We start from the raw sequence: 12,563 nt of genomic DNA, 5'->3' as shown, positions 1-12,563 counted from the left end.
TTAAGGTGGAACCAGACATCAGAGTTGCCAGTAGTTGGTGTGAGCGTGTTGAAATGTGCTAGTTGCCATTAAGGTCTTCAGACCTGCAAGACCCCAAGTGTTGCCTCTGCCCTTTAGTTGCATTGTTTGGTTGGTTGGTTTGGTTTGGTTTGTTTTTATTTGTTTCAGGGTTTTTATTTTATTTTATTTTGGTTAGGTCTTTCTGATTTTCAGTTGTAAAAGGAATAAACATATCTGCCCTATTGTACACCTTAGCTACAGAAAAGCAGGCAATGGGTTTATTTACCCAAACTGATCACACATGGATCAGTAACAGTCAGGACTGGCAATGTTCTGTAGGGCAATAGCTGTCTGCTGGGACAAGGGAGATGGGGCCCCCAAAATTGCTATACTTGCACATCAGATCATATTGTATACCTCCTCGTGCAGGCCCTTAAATGCCATCCTTCTTATGAGATGGCTTCTCCATGTGTAGTGGGCCACTCCATAAGCCTCAGTGTTGCTTTCCCTCTTTGAATACCTGTACTGAGTGAGGGGAGGTGGGCCTGAGCTATTGACTCTATCCAGTAGCTGGGAACTAAGGTAAAAAGCGCTGTTCGAGGACAAAGTCACCTTTCTTCAGTATCCTAGAGGAGAGGAAACGTTTGGTGATCCTATGCTCTGAGAATCCTTTAATGGATCACCTTATCCCTTCCCATGTGTTGGAATAGCCCTTTGGGATGATTCTTTGTGGTTCAATATTCCAAAGCAGCAGCAAGAGAGAGCCAAAAGAGGGTGGATTGATCTTCATGACCAGTCTGCTGATATGGTCAATGTTTATGGAGCAGAGAAGGCACAAAGGATGATGTAGCAGGAGAATTTGGATTCTCAAGATGCAAAGGATTGTAGCACAGCTGTCTCTCTGGACAATATGCCGTACAAATGGAGTCCATACTCCTTAGGAACCCTGAAGCTTTGCCAGCATCCATGTGAGCCTGACCACGGTGCTTTCTCATGATCCTACCAAAGACAGTATAGACATAGACTATCAGTTCTTCATGCTCTTGAAAGTCACATGTCAGATGTGGCAGTGTATGGATTACATGCCAACCTTGAAAAGCCTAAAGGAGTGTATTGGGTTTACATGGCAAGGTTGGGTTAGGGGGCGGCGCTGCAAGGGTGGCCTCTGTGAGCAGAGCCCAGCAGCTGAGCCATGTCAGATCAGAGCCAGCTCCAGCGAGCTCCAAATGGACATGTAACTGGCCGCAGCTGAGGCAATGACATAAAAACATAAAACTGTTAGGCAGTGTGCGAAAAAGTGTAGCCCACACAGGGTCAGTTCGGGAAGGACAGCTAATCTCCCTACATGGAGTCTGTTTTGTCCATGACAATAATTGTTGAGCGATCTCCCTGTCTTTATCTCAACCCTTGAGCCCTTTCCACGGTATTTTCTCCCCTTCTTCCTTTGAGGAGGGGGAGTGAGAGAGCGGTTGTGGTGGAGTTCGTATGCCCAGCAGGGTCAAACCACCACAAGGAGAACTTCAATAGCATTCTTGTACTGACCTTTTGAGAAAGGGTGGATCTCAAAGACCTTCCACATTCAAAGACTAACACTAAATGAGACTAAGAAAGTCTCCATCTTCTCTGAGTAGTGACAGGATGTGCAGGCATTTAATCCTTGACAGCTGCCTGTCACAAATATAAGTAAAGAAGCAGTTTTCTTCCTTCCAAACTCTCACAGGTATCAGGCAGAAAACTTAAAAATAAAGCTGTTTTTCCTACAGTAGCAACAAGCACCTAGGAAATTCCTGGAGAACAGCAGTTTACAAGGTGTAGTAGGAAGGCAGTTAAGTACAGCGGTACATGGAGCCCCACCTGGACTGTTTCAATTGAATGCTGTGCTGTAAAAGTTCAATGTAATATAAAGAGGAATGAGGATGAGTCATTTCATTACTATGTCTTGTGTTATTAGGAGTCTAAGAGTAATTTCTCTGAATGCTTTTACAGTGCCATAAAACTGTCAGCTCTTTACTACCAGGCACTACAATAGGAGTAGCACTGTTCCAAAGAATCTACTTCTTGTCATATAGCCCTTGGTGTCTGTGATTTAAAACAGCTAATAAGGAATCAGGTGTCTACTACGAATTCATGCACCTGCTTTGTCAACCGTTACACTATGTGATGAAGTTTCCATGCAATAGCATAAGATCTAGAGACACAGAAGAAAGGCTAAGTTACACGTTAAAACTATTTCATCTGCTTTCTCTTTTGCAAAGTTTCAGAAACCCACTCTACATCAGAAGTCGCCTTATTTTCATAATAGATCTCTTCATGGCTGGAGTTGTTTGTGCGTGCAGTATTAACCTTTGGCCTAAGCAGGAGTTCCCTTTCTCTGGTATTTGTTCCCCTTCGTATTTATAAGAAGCAATTTTATCCATTCCGGTGTTCATTCTGCAAGGTTGAACAAGACAATTTTTTATAACTACTTCTGGTGATTTATGCTTTTCATATGCAATAGTCATCTTTGTAACCCTTCCTCGTACCAGGTTTCTTTGAATTCTCTTGTTCTAATCAATGGAGTGCAATCCATGTGACTGTGTTTATGTTATTGATGTCTGCATCTGAGCTGGCTGTATTATCTCACTGTATTATCCATCATCACTTCTTTGCCTTTTCAACATAAATGTCTAAAATAGGCAAATTACATTGGTGGTTTACAGCAACTAGTTCAGAGGCAGCCATCTACACTGTGCAGGTCTAAAGTTAGGGGGGAGGAATCTAGCCCTGAGTGGCCAGAACCACATGCCAGAGGAGTTGTGCTAGTGCCTTTGTGCTATGTCTGTGCTACTGCCGGTGACAGCAATGCTCACCTATCTTTACTTTGGAAATACTTTAAAAAAAAATGCCAAGATCACTTTTCCTATTTCCACAATTGCATCACAGTAAGGGCTCATAGAGTTCTTTTGAGAAAATATGCATCCAATTCTTTTTTTTCTTCCTTTTTTTTTTTAATGCACTTTCTAACAAATACAGTCTGCAGTAATTTCTAACATACAATTTTCTTTCACAGCAGAAGTTCTCCTTTCTCCATAGCAGAAATTAACTTGATTTTCTGGTATTATGTGTGTTTTTTTTGCTGTTAAATTTTTGTCTGTTTCTATTATTCTGTCCCTCAATGTCATCAAAGCAATGTGGGTAGGCTGGCTGCAAATACAGGAGTAACCACTTCACACTGGAGCTGTGGGAAGTGAACTAGTCAATTCTCAGCATGAAATAATGAGTAGTTTAAGCTACTTCATTGGTAACTCCATAAGCCTCAACAACACAGTCTCTTGCTACTGTCTATCCATAACCTTAGATGACTTTGAGGACTGTACTATTTGCAATGTCAATCTATGCCTCCGCTCATCCACACAGTGTTCCAGTCCTCTTTTATTGACAGCATTTCCTACTTCCGCCAGCAGCACGCTTCAATACAGCTCTCTAATTTTGTGCCCCACAAAGATATTCCTGTGTAATGCAACAATATGACTAACATTGTTCTTGTTCCTTGCCTGTCTCATCATCTTAAAATTCATTAACCACCTTCAGATCCCTCCTTAACACTGTACTTTGCTGCAACGCCTACAAAAATTTGGAAACAATCTGACTGTGAGTGAGCTGAGAACATTGCCTCCCGTGCCAAGCGCTATATTCTCTTTGTTTCTCAGTGCTCCTCCATCTGTTGGCATCCATCTGCTTCCACGTGGATTGTAGGCTCTTTGGGGCAGGACCATGTCTTTCTTCTATGAGCTGATGGTGCCCAAACCTGTTGCTGCTGAAGAGCTGGTGTTTCAAGTTACATCTGTTTTAGGCAAAATTCCTGTTAGCTTACCTTTCATTTTTAAATATCGCATGTAATGATTTGTGAGGAAGTACTCTCAGATCTAAGGACTGTTTATGTACAAAAAGCCCCACATTTTTCATATGGTTGTGTATAGAGAAAGATTTGCTGGTTTGTTTCATTCATATGGTTTGTTTAATTTGTTTGCACAGACAGTATTGTGTGGTACTCCCATCCTGCACATAGAGTTGAAGTCATCTGTAAGTTCAGAATACTGGACATACTCCTTCCCTGGCCTGTCTAAGGATGGTAAATTTGGAAAGTACTTCTTCAGTTAAATATCATAATTACTTTCAAAATTATGACTTCAAAATGATGCAGTTTGCTATTGTTGTCCAGGTATAGAATAAAAATTGTATTTGCTTTATGGAGAATTCTCTTGTACAATGCTGCACCTCTATCAGTTTTGAAGACCTAGTGTAAAGCAAGCTCAATGACCCCCAAAGCCAGCAGAGAATATTGCTTTAAACCAGTTTATTGATCAAAAATGGAACTGCACATGGGGGATGTCCTGCAAACAGTCTTTGTCTTTATCATGTAGGAGGAGCGACAGCTGCTAAGAGACATTGGCTTCAGTCACTTGAGCATATGGCAGATCACAAATAACTGATGCCCACAAGCAGGCACACTTACCACCACATTGCACAGTGCCTTGGGTGTCTTTGTGTTGCCGACAGCCTCCTGTGTGCAGGTGTGCACCTTCCTTCCCCTGGCAGCGGGGTGCCCATCACCCCGACCACCCAGGCAGGGTCCCCCAGGGCCCAGAGGCAGGGTGTTCCCCTCCTGGGCCTCATGGTCCTTGCCCCAGCGAAGCCATTAACTTGGCTGCAGTGGGTCCTTGTGATCACTGCCACCAAGAGTTTGAGCAGGTCCCAAAGAAACCCGTGTTATTTCTTCAGGAGTGTTATGGGGGGACCCTGCAGTGCTGGAGGGGAGCCCTGGGAAGGCTGCTCGCCTGGGGAGCACCATCACTTATCTTCCTACTGGCCACTGAGCTTTCCCTTTTCCCCATTTTTATCTCCTCTCTTCTTCTCCCTCCCCTTTCTTCTTTGGTTTCTGTTCTTGACCAGGAGTAACTCTCTCCATGTTAGACTTGGGGTATGGCAGCAGCTGCAGACCCCACTGATAGGTCCTCGTGCAGGTGAACCTGACTCAGCATCCTTTGCAGAGCACCCACGTCTGGCTGCAGCTCTGCAGTCTGGGCTGCCACACAAATGTGAAAAGCTGCTCTCACCAGCTGACGATGCCTGTGCTCCCAGCTCTTGCACCGTGCCAGCTTGCCTCACTCCTCTCTCCCTCTGCTTCATGACGGCTAAAGATGTGAGGAGGCACTGGCACAGGCTGCCAGAGGAGCTGTGGATGCCCCATCCCTGGAGGTGTCCAAGGCCAGGCTGGATGGGGCTTTGGGCAACCTGGTCTGGTGGGAGGTATCCCTGCCCATGGCAGGGGGGTTGGAATGAGATTATCTTTAAAGTCTCTTCCAACCCAAACCATTCTGTGTTTCTATGCTTTTCTGTTCTGTTTAAGATACAACAAAGCACAGTGGGGAAAAAAAAAGTATGCAATGGATGGCTATATGGCTTAGAGTCACCTACCATCCAGATTCTCCCAAGTGCCACAAACCAGCAGCTATAAGGGGCTGCAATGGCAAGCCCAAACCACCAGATGAAAGCAGCACAAGTTTCTCTTTTGAAGAGAATTTTCTGGCGCTAAATTTGAAATATTGATGTAGAGGGAAATGTTGAAAAAGATTCCTGTTCTTGGGGACAAAAGTAAATATACTGGAAAGTAGATGGGAAAATGAGCTGGAAAACAGGAATCGCTGACCAGAGCACAGACAGCAACAAAACCCAGGAAAGTTGAGCCCGGTTTTAAGAGACAACAGCAGGATGATTGTTAATTCAGGATGATGGGAGAAGCAGCTGTGTGTGAAAGAAGCTAACCAACTCTGGGGCACATACGGAAAGCAACAAGTCCAGAAATGATTACAGTGTAATGTCATCCTTAATATTTGAGGCACGCCTATCAGAATGGTCAAAGGCTCGGTGTGGGCTACAAAACCTTCCTTAAATCAGGGTCCTGATTTCAAAGGAACTGAGGCAGACTTTTGCTCAAAGTCTCCAGAAATGACTTGTGTATGTGATTCTTTTAGAGTTGTCAGGAAAGTCATAGAGATTTTGGTAACACCTGCAATTACAAGAAAATTTCGTCAGTTTAACTGTGCTGAGCATGGCCAGGAAATCACTTTTAAAGACAGCTGTGGCATGCAAGACATACTGGTTCCGTTCCCTTTTATTTTTTCAGCACAAAGATGCTTGCTTGGGAAGCTCTCCTTTCCTGAATGCCACGCCCCAGGAAGCTCCCCTCTTCTTTCCGCTGCCATCCTCTGAACTGAAAGAATCACACACACAATTACAAAAATTGTCAGTAGTACATTTTTGAAGCTACTGAAATTTTGATACTGCAATAACTATCTCTTGCTCTGAATATGAGCCAGACAGGAAATATAAAGGAAAAAAATCAGTATTCTGTGTATTTCCAAAAGAATGCAAACTCAGGGGCTCTAGCAGCATGCTCCAGGCAGCGATCCTAGGTGATTTTCTGTTTGTACAGAAAAGTTAGCATGTGGAGTACTCTGAGAAACAATAACAAGAAAAAAAAAAAAAACTTTTGCCTTTTTCCAGTATTGATTTTAACCCCAAACTTGTTTGTATGAGCACAGTAACTTGTATTTACTACTAGGCTGTGTTTCAGTGGTTTCTTCTGTTAGGATAATGTGAACCCAAATCAGGAAGAATTCTTTCCATGAATTTCAGCTGGCTCCAAATTTTATGCCAACTGTTTCCCATTAATACAGTATTTCCTATAGCTGAAGTATACAGCAGTTAAGGTTTAGCAAGAGTCATTTTACAAATGCATGTTAAAAAAAGGCCCAGATTAGCAGTTTCCCAATCTTTTAGTATTTAGATTGATGCTACAGGACTAGTACAACTCAATTACCTTTTTTATGGATGAGACATAACTTCACTGATGCCAAGAGAGTTTGTATGGTATAAATGTGGTGCAGCACAAGAAAAATAAGATCTGCCTGCAAAGCAGAGCCTCAGAATAAAACAGCATCATTCCTTTATGTAACATTTAACTAGGCACCTGCTTAACGAGTTACAATAATTCTTGATAACTGGTATCGTTGTGGAATTCCTAATGTAGAGTATTTCTCCAGGTAGGCATGTTATGTGTTTCTGCTGTTTTATGGCAAGAATATTTCTCTGAGAGCTACAGAATGCCATAGTAGAGAGACTAAAGGAGTGAAAGTCTGTGGTGGTTTCATACAGCTGGGCAGCTGAACCACACTCCCCACACTCTTACTCCCCCTCCTCACAGGGAAAGGGGGAGAAAATACAATGCAAAGGGCTCAAGGGTTGAAATAAGGACAGGGATGTCACTCAACAATCAACATGGGTGGCAGCTCCCCCCAGACCCCCTGCTCCTGCGTGGGCTCCTCTCCACAGGCTGCAGCTCTGGCCTGGGGCCTGCTCCTGCGGGGGCTCTCCATGGGCCGCAGCCTCCTCCAGGCCGCATCCACCTGCTCCACTGGGGGCTCCTCCACGGGCTGCAGCGTAGAGATCTGCTCCATGTGGGACCCATGGGCTGCAGGGGGACAGCCTGCTCCAACAGGGGTCTCTCCACAGGCCGCAGGGGAACTTGTGCTGCGTGCCTGGAGCACCTCCTGCCCTCCTGCTGCACAGACCATGGGGGCTGCAGGGCTGCTTCTCTCACACTTTCTCACTCCTCTCCCAGCTGCTGTTGCACAGTGTTTTTTCCCCTTTCTTCAATCTGCTCTCCCAGAGGCACAACCAATGCCTCTCCCTGGCTCAGCTCTGGCCAGCAGTGGATCCCTTTTGGAGCCAGCTGGAGCTGGCTCTGACCTGACATGGGGCAGCTGCTGGGCTCTGCTCACAGAGGCCACCCCTGCAGCCCCTGCTACCAAAACTTTGCCATGTAAACCCAATACAAAGTCAGTGCTGTTCTGCTGAGCGCTTCTGATGAACAATGTGAGTTCACAGTGCACACTGGTGCTATGCTGGCTGACATCACCTGAAGATTTACCTATTGTGTTTAGAAGTGTGACCATAGTTGGAGCTAAATTGTGCCTTGCTATCGTTACTCAAGTTGCATATATTGATAATGGGAAAAAGGAGCTTTCTTGGCACAGTGTGTCCATGGACACTGCTTAAAGAAAGAGAAATTGATTTTGTAGACCAGAGTTACTGATTACCATTTTTCACATTGTGTACTATATAACCCCAGGAGCAGAACTGAATCCAAGCTCACCACAGTGAAAAGAAATTGCAGTTAAGAGAAAGTAGTAATAATAGTAATAACAAATATTAGATTACATATTTTCTAGTTGTAAAGTTTCAGCAGTGGAAAAAGGGGCAATAACATGTATAATACTGCGTAAAAAAAGAGTGCTATCAGAAAAGAAAGAACTTATTTTTAAATGTGCCTCCAAATAGCCTTCTTATATTAGCACATCCTTTCAACTTGGGTCATGGCTGAATTAAGCTTCCTACACAGCCAGGTTGTCCTGTGGATATAAATACATGCTCAAAGTCACATAAAAGCAATCCAATCCTATTTGCATTGTCACTCTATGATACAAAATGCTATAATGACCTCTTTTTTGATGTCCAGTGCTATCTATAAGACAGGCTTAAGCCCTTCTGTTCTTAAGGAGGTCAGCTATTGCTTTGCTTTCTTAATGAGCTTCAGACATTCCCAGAGAGTCTCCTGATATCTCAGACATACCTAGCCCCAGGCAAGACACTTGTGGCCTCTGCCAACACCTAAGCTTTGCAGACAGATCACATGCGACAGGTTATGCAACTGAACTGGCCTTTATATACTAGCAGGACGTTAGCATGTAAGGAGCTTACGAGGAGAAGAGCACCAGGTGAGGAAAAAATGTTTGCATATGTTGCTTCTTGGAGTGCTTTGGCTCTGTAACAAAGCATATTAGATTTAATCTTCTGTTTCATTTGGAGGTCACTGTGTAAAAATCCTTGGGAATTAGTAATGTTTTCTCTGTTCTAAAATTGCAGGGACTGAAGTTCTACGAATACTTAGAAATGATGGTAATTCCTCTACGGAGAATGACACCTGGGTATATAAGGTTGTTGCAGGTATGAAAATTCTGACTTTTTTCTCCTTTTAATTAGATCTCTGAAATACCAGTATTTTTCTTCCTCAGACTGATTTTGTTTCAAATTATTACATGACCAGCCCAAGGGAACCCTGGCTTCTGGTGGGTTAACATTCATAACAACTCAAAGAAATCTTAATTAAGCCTCTGCTGAAAAGTAAATGAACTATGATAATTGTTATAATGCTGGAATACCAAAGGCAGAATACTGGACAAAGCTTGTATATCTGCAGTGTCTAAACTGAAACTCCTTCTCCCTCATTGTAGATTTACAGTGTTTTTTTGTGTTTGGGGCAGTAGGGAAACTTTTATCGGACTGAGAATGATAGGGTTTCAAAGGAATTATAATGAGTTGTCAGTGAAACACTTCAATTGACTTCTATGATTATAATCGCAGAATCATAGAATGGTTTGGGTTGGAAGGAACCTTAAAGACCATCTAATTCCAACCCCTCTGCCTTGGGCAAGGACACCTCCCCCCAGACCAGGTTGCCCAAAGCCCCATCCAGCCTGGCCTTGAACACCTCCAGGGATGGGGCATCCACAGTTTCTCCAGGCAACCTGTGCCAGTGCCTCACCACCCTCTGAGTGAGGAATGTCTTCTTTATATCTAAGGACGTAAGGATGCTAAAGAAACCTCACAGAGTATTGACCTCTGGAACATTGAGGGTCCAGAGTATTGATTGTTAAATGAAGAAAAAATAAAGATATGAATAGAAAATATTTTAAATCAGCTGAGTAATTGAGAATAATACACCCATAGGAAAGATACTACGAAGTAGGGCATCTTCCATATTGTACTCCATATTCTGATATTTACAGAATGTATGTTCTTTTGTTGGACAATCTCACAGCTGTTAGCAATGCGATCTGCATTCAAACTCATAGTCTTTGGTGGTTGAGAAGTGCTATGGCAGAGCTAAGACTACTGTGTTTCAGTCCTAGCAATCAATTTCTTCCATGCATCCCTGCTTATCTTTCGATATCGCTATTACATAGTAATATTATTTGGAATTTCTTTTGTGTTTATTCTCCTGCTGAAGTAGCCACACTGTCAGCCACATTTATCAAGGTCAGAGCACTGATCTCTGATTATTAAAGCTCAAACAGAAAACATTACAGAATCTGGAAGTGAAAATCAGGCTCCTTGGAATGGAAGCTTTGTCAGTCATTTCAGTGGTGCCATACTTCCCATCCATTGAGTGCAGGAGAGAGCTTGAAGAATGAAGTCTTTGTGTAAGGCTTAGTCATCATTTCATATAAGAAACGCCACAACTAGAAAGATGCACAATATGTTTTAACTCACAGTGTCAATATGTGCAAGAATTTGTGTTTTGCTCTGTAGGGAATCTATGCAAATGTGCTTCTGCTTCTTGGTCGGTGTATCATACACTTGTATTAGGCAAACAACAGTAAATTATTTTTTTCTTATTGTTATTCAGATAATCAGTAAATAATTTTTATCTTTACTTTGATTGGCATTTCCTGCTGCTTTGTCAGACTTGATGAAGAGCGAACCTGTGTTAAAGCTTGTCTGCTTGGTCTAGTGCTGCCTGTGGAGCTAATGAAAGACATTACTGATCCATTGCTTTCCTTAATTAATAACTAACATTTAAGGGGGCATCACTGTATTAGGAGCTAATCTGTGGGAAGGAAGAGACCTTTCTATTTCACAGAACGAGAAAGTCTTTTCTCCTTTATTCCTAAGCCTCTAAGCTTGATTCAGCTCTCCCTCTCAGCCAAGTTGCCAGAGGGAACCCCATCACTGAAAATCAGTCACTGAAATCACTGAATTATAAATGAAAGAAAAATCAGATCAGAAATGTGTCCTTTGTTTTACAAAGTGATAAAAAGAAAACCCTTCCAAAACATTTAACAGCTTGTGCCAAACACTCTTCAGCAGAAAGCAGAGTCATACTATATTAAATGACACGAAAAATTTAAAAACTGCCTTGTAGGTTCCAGAGACTTGCTTTTGTGTCGCACTCAGCAGAATTAGTGTATAACTGGCCCTGTTTTCCCCATAGACTCAGGCTGCAGGAAAAATAGTTATCAACTCATCGGACATACTGCTGCAACGGACTGCCTTGCTCCTGGGCATGTTTGGGATCAGTCTCTCCAGCTACAGCACACACCAGTTGGCTCAACAGAAGAGACTTCCCGTGACCCTTTAAGCTGTGTTGGGATGTGGCCCAAGAAATAAATGCTTGTGTCAGGAGTGCTGATGAGTAGCTTTTCTGTCTCCATTACCAGTGTGGAGGTAATGAGACACTTTGCAGCCTTGATTTCTACATGCAGAGTTGAAAGGATGGAAGGATACAGATTTCTTCAAGAAAGAAAAAAGAATAATGGACTAAAGGAGGCATCAGATTTCCAAGAATTGTCTGTAAATACAATGGATTTCCTTTGTTATCCAGTGCATACATAAAGGGACATCCGAATGTATAAAATACAGTTAAAATCAGAGTAGTTGTAAGCAGATTGATGAGGATGCCATGCTTAGTATCGCCTTGCTACAGCTTTTGCACATTGACTCCTATTCAAAGACTGGTTTTGAAAAGGAAACATGAAAAGAGTTAAACTAGGTAAAAGTCATCTCTCATAGACTATTTTTACTGTTATAGCTGAGATACACGTTTATGTGGATTACAGAATTTGTGCACTGTAACCTTTACTATTGAATCTTAAACATCTTTTTGATGCCTCTTGTGTAGAAATGTTTGTGCATTGAAACACATGCTGATATCCTTGTGCAACAGCAGAGATGGCTGGAGGCTATATCATCAGTACATTATTGGAAAGGAACCGTGACACCAGACCAGATAGCTTTGTAATCCTGTACAGAAACTCTAGAAAGGATCAGTAAAAATGTTGGGTTGGGTTTTGTTGTAGAATTCAACATCTGATCATTATTCCTCTGCAGAAACTCGTCATTCCAAAATATGCATTCTGATTAAAATAAAATAGAGACTGACCTTTTTTCCCTCCTTTTCTCTTGTTTTCTTGTTCTGTTCACTCAATGTAATATCTTATTCAGGAATGTTCTGTTACTACTGGTTAGCATTTTGCAGCTGTTTCTGATGCTTTATGTAAACATGGCTTAGTAGGCACTTCTGTACATGTTATTGTTTGAAATCCTTCGTTCTCTGTTAATAAATGCATTTTTTTTTCAATGTTTAAAGTACTTTCTTCTGTCAACAATATTTATATTCAACCACTAAGGGGCATCCTACACAGATGAATGTTTTGAAATCTTCAGATTGTTCAGCTTAATTTTACAAAGCACAAATTGAAAAAGGTTGAAATTCTACCTGTTCTTCTTAAAATTGTTCTGCGTCGTTTTCCATTCTCACCCCCTCCAAGAGATGTCTCTCTTCTCCCCACAACTGTGGTTAATTTGAAGAAGATTAGAAAATCACTGTTTACAAGGTCCTTTTTTTTTTTTTTTTTTCAATTTACCAAGCCACAAATTGCCTCCATCTTGTACAGCCTTCT

General features: G+C 42.2%; 1 protein-coding gene across 1 annotated transcript in view; it reads left to right on the top strand.

Annotated features, from left to right (window-relative positions):
* The window catches only part of ERICH1 (glutamate rich 1), a 100,747-nt gene extending 88,502 nt beyond the window's left edge, over window positions 1–12,245 (top strand). The window contains exons 7-8 of the transcript XR_005818296.1: window positions 8,968–9,048; window positions 11,096–12,245. The gene's annotated coding sequence lies outside the window, so the exon portion shown is untranslated. The remainder of the gene's footprint in view (window positions 1–8,967; window positions 9,049–11,095) is intronic.
* Window positions 12,246–12,563: the final 318 nt, after the last annotated feature.

Source organism: Cygnus olor, chromosome 3, assembly GCF_009769625.2.
Source record: "Cygnus olor isolate bCygOlo1 chromosome 3, bCygOlo1.pri.v2, whole genome shotgun sequence".
NCBI lineage: Eukaryota > Metazoa > Chordata > Aves > Anseriformes > Anatidae > Cygnus > Cygnus olor.
The sequence above is the reverse complement of the archived record's forward strand: the minus strand, read 5'-3'. Positions and strand labels throughout refer to the sequence as shown.